This window comes from Apodemus sylvaticus, chromosome 3, assembly GCF_947179515.1.
Source record: "Apodemus sylvaticus chromosome 3, mApoSyl1.1, whole genome shotgun sequence".
Lineage (NCBI taxonomy): Eukaryota > Metazoa > Chordata > Mammalia > Rodentia > Muridae > Apodemus > Apodemus sylvaticus.
The window spans coordinates 89,148,702-89,157,556 of record NC_067474.1 but is presented as its reverse complement, the minus strand read 5'-3'; the positions used below and the strand labels follow the sequence as shown (position 1 = coordinate 89,157,556).

General features: G+C 38.6%; 1 pseudogene; it reads right to left on the bottom strand.

The window, feature by feature from the left end:
* Positions 1 to 529: 529 nt before the first annotated feature.
* On the bottom strand, positions 530 to 8,236 carry LOC127680271 (conserved oligomeric Golgi complex subunit 5-like; annotated as a pseudogene).
* Positions 8,237 to 8,855: the final 619 nt, after the last annotated feature.

Sequence of the window (8,855 nt, the reverse complement as noted above, 5' to 3'; positions counted from 1 at the left end):
AATTCCTCCCACAGACTTTCTTAGATGTTGGAGCATGACAATTCAAAGGTACTTTCATAGATGCTGTATCATGACAATTCAAAGGCACTGCCAGAGCCTAGATGGTAGAACCCACTTCTTTCCTGCACCCTCATCACCATGACTAGCTCTCCTGCTTTGCTTGGGTAAGGACCAGAGCCAGCACTTCCACACCTGCACCACCAGGACCAATTCAAAGGCACTTCCAAGTCAAGTATAGGACCAGCTCCACTGAGTACAGGAGCCTATGAGGGGTGGGGGACAGCTCTGATCTCTCAGATATAATATTGCCCAACACAGCAGTCCAGGTCAGAGATACCTATACAACCTTTGGTGGTAACATGAGCCATGGACATTGATATAAAACCTATGCTACTACAGAACATGACCCCCAAGTGGTTTGTACCACATCTATTTTGATATTTCAAAGTAGAAGTGCTAGAGGCAACAAGATCAATAGGAAATCCAGACAACTACGATCTTTTGTTGCTAGCTTCCATCTTTAGATGGGTTAGTGCATGGAGACTTCAGGTGACTTAGGATTTGCCATAGCCTTTGGAAGCTGCGGAACCATAATGGAATAAAATAGTACAAACTCTTTCTCTTCTCTACTTCTCAGTGATGAAACATAAGTTTCCAGGGATAGCCTGCAAAGGAGAAGCCTCTCCATATCCTATGGAAGTAGTACCATGGGAATTTCAGCTCAACAATTGCTCTTGTGAAAGGAAAGTAAATAATGATAGTGAATAGAGTAACATCTCCTACTGTTGGAGATGGAGCACATATTTACTTGTCTGGAAAAGCAGGGGTTTGAATAACCTCAGGATTCTATGGGACTTTCCCAAATCAAATACTCCTCTGCAAAGGTAACTCACAACCAACTTCATCTGTGCAAAATCAGTAGCAAGTTGCATTTTCCCACCTTCACCAAGAGGTCTTATGTGCCTGGCCTTATTGAAAAAATGCCAATGGCTCTCTGCACGATAGCTTCAATGTTGTCAAAGACAAAATTCAAGCAATCAAAGTGCTTAAAGTAGTCATTCATAACTCTGGCAATGAAATCTTGGAGCTCTTTCATGTACAGAGAACAAGGAACAGGCTTTCCTGGGCTAGATAATGACCCAGAAATATCTTTCTGAAGCATGGTGATTATTATAGCCTCAATTGCATCTGCCACTGAAGTCAGTAAGGGTTATATGGCATTCCCCACAAGATTGTGAATTGTCTTTAGGGATGACATTACAGTTTGCTCAGCTGTTGAAGTGAATGATCTCTTTCTGACAGCCACATTTGTTCCCGATTGGTGCAACGTAAACAGGAAATTCACCATTCCCATATTTTTCTACTGTCCTTTGATGAGTGGTCCAATCACTTGCACCTCCTTGAAAAAAGAGAAGGTACTCTGACTTCATACCATATAAGTGAATTGTTGTTGCCACATTTTTGACACAGCTAATGTAAGGATTGCATCAATGGAAGCTGCACTGAGTTTACTTGCTATAGTTTCATGACCCTATCAAGCTCATGAGAGAAAGGTGATGATTATGCCTACCCAGGGGAAAAAACAAGTTGATGAGTTCAAAGATTCATGATTTTGGGAGATAAAGAGCCTCCTATGGTTGAAGTGACACTTTTGAAGCTTTTTCTGAACCATAAACTGTCCTTCTTAGTATGAAAATATGTTATCTATCATCTTCTATGTATGGGGAGTATGTATAGAAGTAAGTAGTTCCAGTTGTGCTGAAGTTTCTTGTGTATTTTGACTGTACTGCCTGTTTCAAAATCATAGAACAGACTGCTGCTGCATGAAAGGGAGAATACAGTGCCAGGGTCATTGCACTCTAAAACATGCATAAAATTGCAGCCTGTCCATTCTTAACTATTTCTTCCATGGTCAAAAGGGAGAAAAAGTATCTTTCTTCTTCATTCATACTTTTTATAAGTGCTGTATCTATCCACAAATAGTACATACATGTTCCACAATTTTTCCATATTTATTCAGAAAGAAGCATGAAAAGATGCTGTGTTTTCCGGTGTTCATATGGTAGATATCCCAGGACCAATCTCTTCTCAAGACCACCTCAAAAGACATAGTTAAAACTTTGAGATCCAAAACATTGTTGGTTTTACAAACTATTAGAATAATCATCCACAGAATTGGTAACAGTATCATTAGAAGTCCTGAGATTATGGAAATCCTGCAGACCTGTTTCAACCTGACCTGGATTCTAGGTCTTCATACCTTGCTCCTATAGATACTTAGCTTGATTTTTCCACTCCAAGATGAGCTCTTAAAATAAAGTGTAGCTCATTTTCTATTTCAGAAAGTTCCATGCCTTGAGAAAGATAATCAAGTTCATTGAGACTCTGTGTAGATTTTGTATCTACTTCCTTCTTGCACTTGTCGCTGGAGTCTCTTACTGAGATGTAAGATGAGAATTATTCTCTAAAGCAAGTTGCTGACAAGATAAAGTCATGCTAGCTGTTCAGTGATGGTTTCTATTTCATTGCGTGCCTCAACATTTTTTTTTTATATTTCATCATATCAACAGTTCCCTGTAAATCTTCAGTTCTCATATGTGTCATCTGAAGAACACTTTCTGAAGACTCAATTCCAGTTGCCTGTGTCAGTAAATCTTCATGCCTTGCATAAACCTGTAGTTGTAGTTCTTTATCCTATTGACTGACCAGGAGCAAGACTTGCTAATTTCTCAGATAGTACAGCTTGACTAATATGAGGATCTATGCATTTTTACATCAAAGTCTTCATTTAAAATACTGTAACAATCACTTCTGCAAGATCCGCACCAGAGCTGCAGAAACCAGAGCCCCACTACCAGCCACTGAAATGGGACTCTATTTTGAATTCTTATTCATTTGAACTGGGAGTTGGATGCATAATGGGGTCTATAAAACTATATCTTGTTTCCACAACTGCGCTCCCTAATTTTCAACAGTATGGTGATTATTAATTGAAATAATTTAGGAAAGTTAAGCTAATTGACACTTTGTAGGCAAACAGAAAGTGCTACTTCTTGGTTATATTTTTAGAACTCTGTAAATGAAAATTTCCAATAATGACACTGAAACTTAGATTTGTTTAGACTTACATGTCACTGTTTTTTGAAATACTGTAGGCAGGATCTTTCAAAAGCCTGGAATAGATCACAAGTTATCAAATTGGACTATGTAGAAGATTTTCTGAAGGAAACATTAAACACTAAAATCAATATTTTAATATAAGCCAATTCTGCCAAGGTCTCTCAGAGGTAGTGCCTGTGGATCCAGGCTTTAACGTCTTCTGTATGGATCTGCTTCTAGAAAGGAATCAACATAGAGTCTTACCTCCGTTCAGAAATGTAGCTTTATAAGTAATTAAATACATACATACTTTAATATTGACCATTTTTGCATTGTGCCAATTGCCATCTATCTACATAGACATTGATAAATTACATTTGTGGTAATGAATAGTTTTAGAGTTCTTTCAAAGAAGCTTTGTAGAGCTCCCCCACATCTTTTATTGCGAATGGAATTTTTTCACACACCATATATTCAGGTTATTGTTTCCCATCCTCCTAGTCCTCCCAGTTCCTCCCATCCTATGCCATCCAGATCCACATATGTTTTGTCTCTCATTAGGAAACAAGAAGGCATCTAAGGAGTAATAACAAAATAATATAAAATCAAACAATCAGAATAGAACAAAACAAACAGAATAGGGGAAGAAACTTCCCAAAATAAATATAGATTCAGAAACATACATTAACACAAAGAAGAATTTTTCAAAAGAATAAAATTAGAAGTCATAATATTTATGCATAAAATCTATTAGGTTAAAAAAAAGTCTTGAATCAACATTATGAGTCAAAAAAAATCCTTCAAAGATGCTGTGGAGTTCATTTTCTCTGAAAATCATGGGTCTACCTATGAGAGGCTTGTTTCCCCAGACACAGTTCCTCAGTGGAAACTAATTTTTTTCATTTGCAAGTGGCTATCAGTTAGAGATAGCTGCTGGGTTAGATACAGGGAGAACATTCAGTTCTATCAGCTCTATGACCTCATCTGTTGAGGACCGTGAATGTTCTGTATATGCTGCCACACTCTATGCATTCATAGGCGCATTGGTCATGACCTATGTTTAGATAGCCTATTTGTTCAGTCGTCTCCAGCTGCTTTGGCTCTTAAACTCTTTGCCTCCTGTTCTACAGAGTTCCTTAAGTCATATGAGGAGGGATTTGCTGGAGATATCCCAGTACCTTCAAGTTTTCCTTCTTTGCATGCAGTCTGGCTTTTGGTCTCTGTATTTGTTGCTATGTGCTATAGGAAGAAGTTTTCTATGATGGATGAGCAAGGCCAGATGTATGAGTATAGCATATTGTAACTAAGTTATTTTATTGCCATATCTCTTTAGTAGAAAAATAGCATTTGTCTTTCTGGAATGTTCTGTAGCACTACAGTTTCCTAATGAAACATCAGTGCATGTCATCACTGATGTAGCAGCTCCCAAGATGTTACATGCTATCTTTTTAGCATTAACTAAAATCACTATATACTATTTCTTTCATCAAATACATTAGCAATATATCTTCAGTTTATGCTTCTCTACTCTATGACATACCAAAAGTTTAAAATGCCAGTGTATTCTATGATCTCCAGAATAGAAGTATAAACAAGCATATACAAGCTCATTAGATATGGGTTCTTTATGTAGCATCAATTTATTTGTACGTTTAAAAGTATTTCAATAGTAAAGTTTTGGAAATGATAACAGTACTATTTTTATAGTCCAATTGCTTGTTTTAAATGTGTTTTAACTATTTCTACAATCATTGAATCATATAAATTAAATTATATAGGAGTATTTCTGAGTTTCTGAACATAGGCTTTAGGTCTTAGGAAACTCTTCAAGTTTCTTCTTAAACCCCCATGGAACCACTTAATAACCCTGAGAGACATCTCTTTTGCATTCTGTACAACAGAGAGCTTCACTTCGCCATCCTTACTAAGTTACATTTGTGATGCACTGTAGGATATGTCTATTTTTATTATTAACAGGAAACAATGTACGGCAGCATACATCTTAATCCATGCACATTAGAGGCATGGTTTGGAGGACCTGAAATCATGTAAATCTGGTCTATAAAGTAAGTTCAAGACCCTATCTCAATTTTAACAATGAAAATGATGCCCTAGGAAGAAACACTTGACTCATAAGTTGCTTTAAAATACTATTTCATCCTCCACTGATCATGTGGAATTGAAATTATGAAAATGAAAACATTAAAAAGTAGCACATTAAAAACTAGGCATCATGATTTTAGACATACAAGTAGCCACAGACAAGCAGTCACAGAGACATTCACGATGTTGACCCACTCATCTCTTGCCTGTAGGGTGCCAACCAAACAAAAGAACAATAAGATAAAGCTGTTATCTTCCCTGGTGAAAAAGAAAAAATGAACGATACAACCATTACGTTGGCTGTCATAGTCTTTCTATATGAATCATATAATACTTTTAACTAACTGTTATTCACACCCACTACTATGGCTGCAGACCCTTTCTCCACCTTCCCTTTTATTGATGGGTGAGATAGAGTGAGTTCACCCATATAGCTTTTTGTCAGAAGTGAGGGCTCTGCTGCATTTACACTTGACTCATAAGTTGCTTTAAAGTACTATTTCATCCTCCACTGATCATGTGGAATTGAAATTATGAAAATGAAAACATTAAAAAGTAGCACATTGAGGACACTGCTTTCTTGTCTTCATATGTGCTCAGTTATCACCTGGTCCATGCTAGCAACTAACTTCCAGGCTAGCAGTAAGACCCTGTTGTTTTTAAGAGAGGAAAACTGTATTTTCATTGATTTTAGAACTTTATTTTTAACTTTTTGAGTGGTTATGGTGTGAATCACCCCTGCTTTCTATGATGAGTACAAGTTGGTAGTCTAGTCACTTTGGTTTTTAACAAAAAGAGTAAAAACAAATCCTCCTGCCAATAACAGAAATCCAGAGCATCACCAAAACGTTGCTCAGAACAAATCACCATGCATCTTCCGTGAAATTGGTTGACATTTCTCTATTCCCATCTCATTGTTTGCAGAAATTGATCAGCTAACTGCTGCTAAACAGATTATATCTGTACTTTCCATTTGCAAACCTATGCAGTATGAGGGTCCAACTCACCATGTGATTCCTGGTAGATCAAGCTAATCAATGAAACAATATTATTATTGTTTATTAAATAATAACAGCATTATTTAAACAGTTGTAACACCTACAATTAATTCCTTTTTTCAAATTTCAAATCCTGCAGAACCATCTTTGAAGATCTTAGCAATAATTGTTTGGGTTAAATTGTACCAAATCTTGGGAGTGGTAAATTTTAAATTCAAATTGAGATGAACATTAACTGATCCATAATCTTTACAGGTGCCTTTTCCTAAAACAGAAATGTCATCCTGCACAGGCCTTTGGAACACAGCTTTCAGAATATACTAAAGGTTCATGAGTTGAAAAGAACTTGGAGTCACATTAAATCATTCTTCTTAAAACATACGAAGTATACCAATACAGAAAGATAAAACAAAACTCTTAACTTCCCCCACCACATATTTCTTAAAGCAGGTAAAATCAGAAAATGCCTTGAACTCTTTCTAGAAATAAGGGCGGCAAATCCAATAGTCCATTACGCTGATAATCTAGTAATCTGCAAGAATGGAGGAGATCTCTGAGGCATACACTGAAACTGTGAACTGACTTGTAGCTATGTCCACACCTATGCTATGGATGGGGTTAGGAAGTATTTTCTAATATACAATGATCTTATAGCCTTCGTTTATGCAGAAACACTTTGAATGTACACATGGAGAGTAACAAATGACTGGTCTGGGGATTCCCGTCTCTAACAAGCCCTGAAAATGCACTTGTATAAGGAACTTTCCAAAGCTGGGCATTCAGGAGACCTTCAGTATTTTTCATCTAATGGCTTTACAGAGCCATTGCTTCCTTATAGAACTGTCAGAAAACAGGATATGTGCCTTACCTTCATTCTAACTGTTGGACCATCAGCATCTATCACTGTTACCTAAAACTACATTGTAGAAACACACACAATCAGCAACAGGTACTGTAGGCAGAATGACTAGACTGTGGCCTTTCATCAGGCTTGTATGTAAGTTTTGCAGGATTTTCCATGTCTACTCACATTAGGACAGTGAAAGGCCAGTGATTGGACAGGAAAAGGGAAGCAGGTATAGAAGTAAGGGGAAGGAGAGGTCGCAGGAGGAGAACCAGGAGAATCAAGATGGCTTCTGGCGTGGACCTGGGTGGCATTAGCCACAAATAGCTATGTTTTTATAAGGCTAGAAATCCTGGGATAAACCTTTTTTCATTATGAATTGGCTCTAAAATTATTTTATTGGCATCTGATAAATTGTGATATTAATAATCTAACTGGTAAATTGAGCTTTGAAAGGTTTGATTTACTTGGTTACTTGAATGTGGGTCGACCAATTAAAGGGGTTTATGGCGGAGAGAAAACACATCTGGGATGCTGTGGGAGCTAGCTGGGAGAGAACAGCTTGTTGGCGGCCGAGAACACGATGAGCAGGGCCCACCTGGACATGTTGTTGCAGCCTGGCAGGGCAGGAGAGATGGCGGGATCCTTTCTAATCAGAGGAAACTCATATTCTGTCTAACATGGTAGCAGATAATCTTAATTTTAAATTCTCAGTTTAATTCCTCTGCTCGAAGAGGTAAGCACATTCCATTCTTCTCCTAACTCAGAGCAGCCTGTAATTTCCCACAGCAGGGGTCCTCAGCACTGCTGGCCTGGCCTTCCTTACAACATCCAGAGCTTGAGTCACATGACTCATTTTTGGCACTACTCAGTTACTCACTTAACAAAATAAAAACATAAAATAAAACTGTAACTCTTGGGCTAATAATCTTAAAATTCTAGTGGATTTTAAGCCCAGCCAGCATGTTTGTTCGCCACCTATTACAGGAAATGTTAAAAAGTGAGAGTACACTCGAACTCTCCACAGGATCAGACCACAGTCCTGTGATCTTGCCAACCCACCAGCTGCCCCGTGGTCCGCAGAGTTCACATGGGGTCTCAGGGCTCCTGCCTGGTACAGTCTCACTGGGCGGGTCCCTCTGTTGGCCATCTCTTTGGCAGGGGACCTCGAGTTCCTCTCACTTCCACACATTGCCCGGGCACATCTGCCACCTCACCACCCAATTACCAGGTAGAAGCATGGTAATTCTTTTTTCTTGTTTTTTTTTTTTCCTCTCGAGACAGGGTTTCTCTGTATAGCCTTGGCTGTCCTGTAACTCACTCTGTAGACCAGGCTGGCCTCGAACTCAAAAATCCGCCTGCCTCTGCCTCCCAAGTGCTGGAATTAAAGGCGTGTACCACCACCACTGGGCTCTTAAAGCTTAATACTTAGCCAATTAGATTTACGTATTTATAAAATCACAATTACATGATGCCAATACAGTAATTTCAGAGCCAATTGATAATGATAAAAGCTTTTTTTATTAGATAGTTTCTTTATTTACATTTCAAATATTAATCCCTTTCCTGGTTTCACCTCTGAAAGTTGCCTCTTCCCCTCCCTTCCCCCTACTCAGCCACCCACACACTCCTGCTTCCCTGTCCTGGCATTCTCCCACACTGGGGCATCGAGCCTTCACAAGACCAAGGGCCTTACCTCCTACTGATGTCTGACAAGGCCATCCTCTGCTACATATGCTCCTGGAGCCATGGGTCCCTCCATGTGTATTCTTTGGTTGGTGGTTTAGTCCCTGGGAGCTCTAAGGGTACCC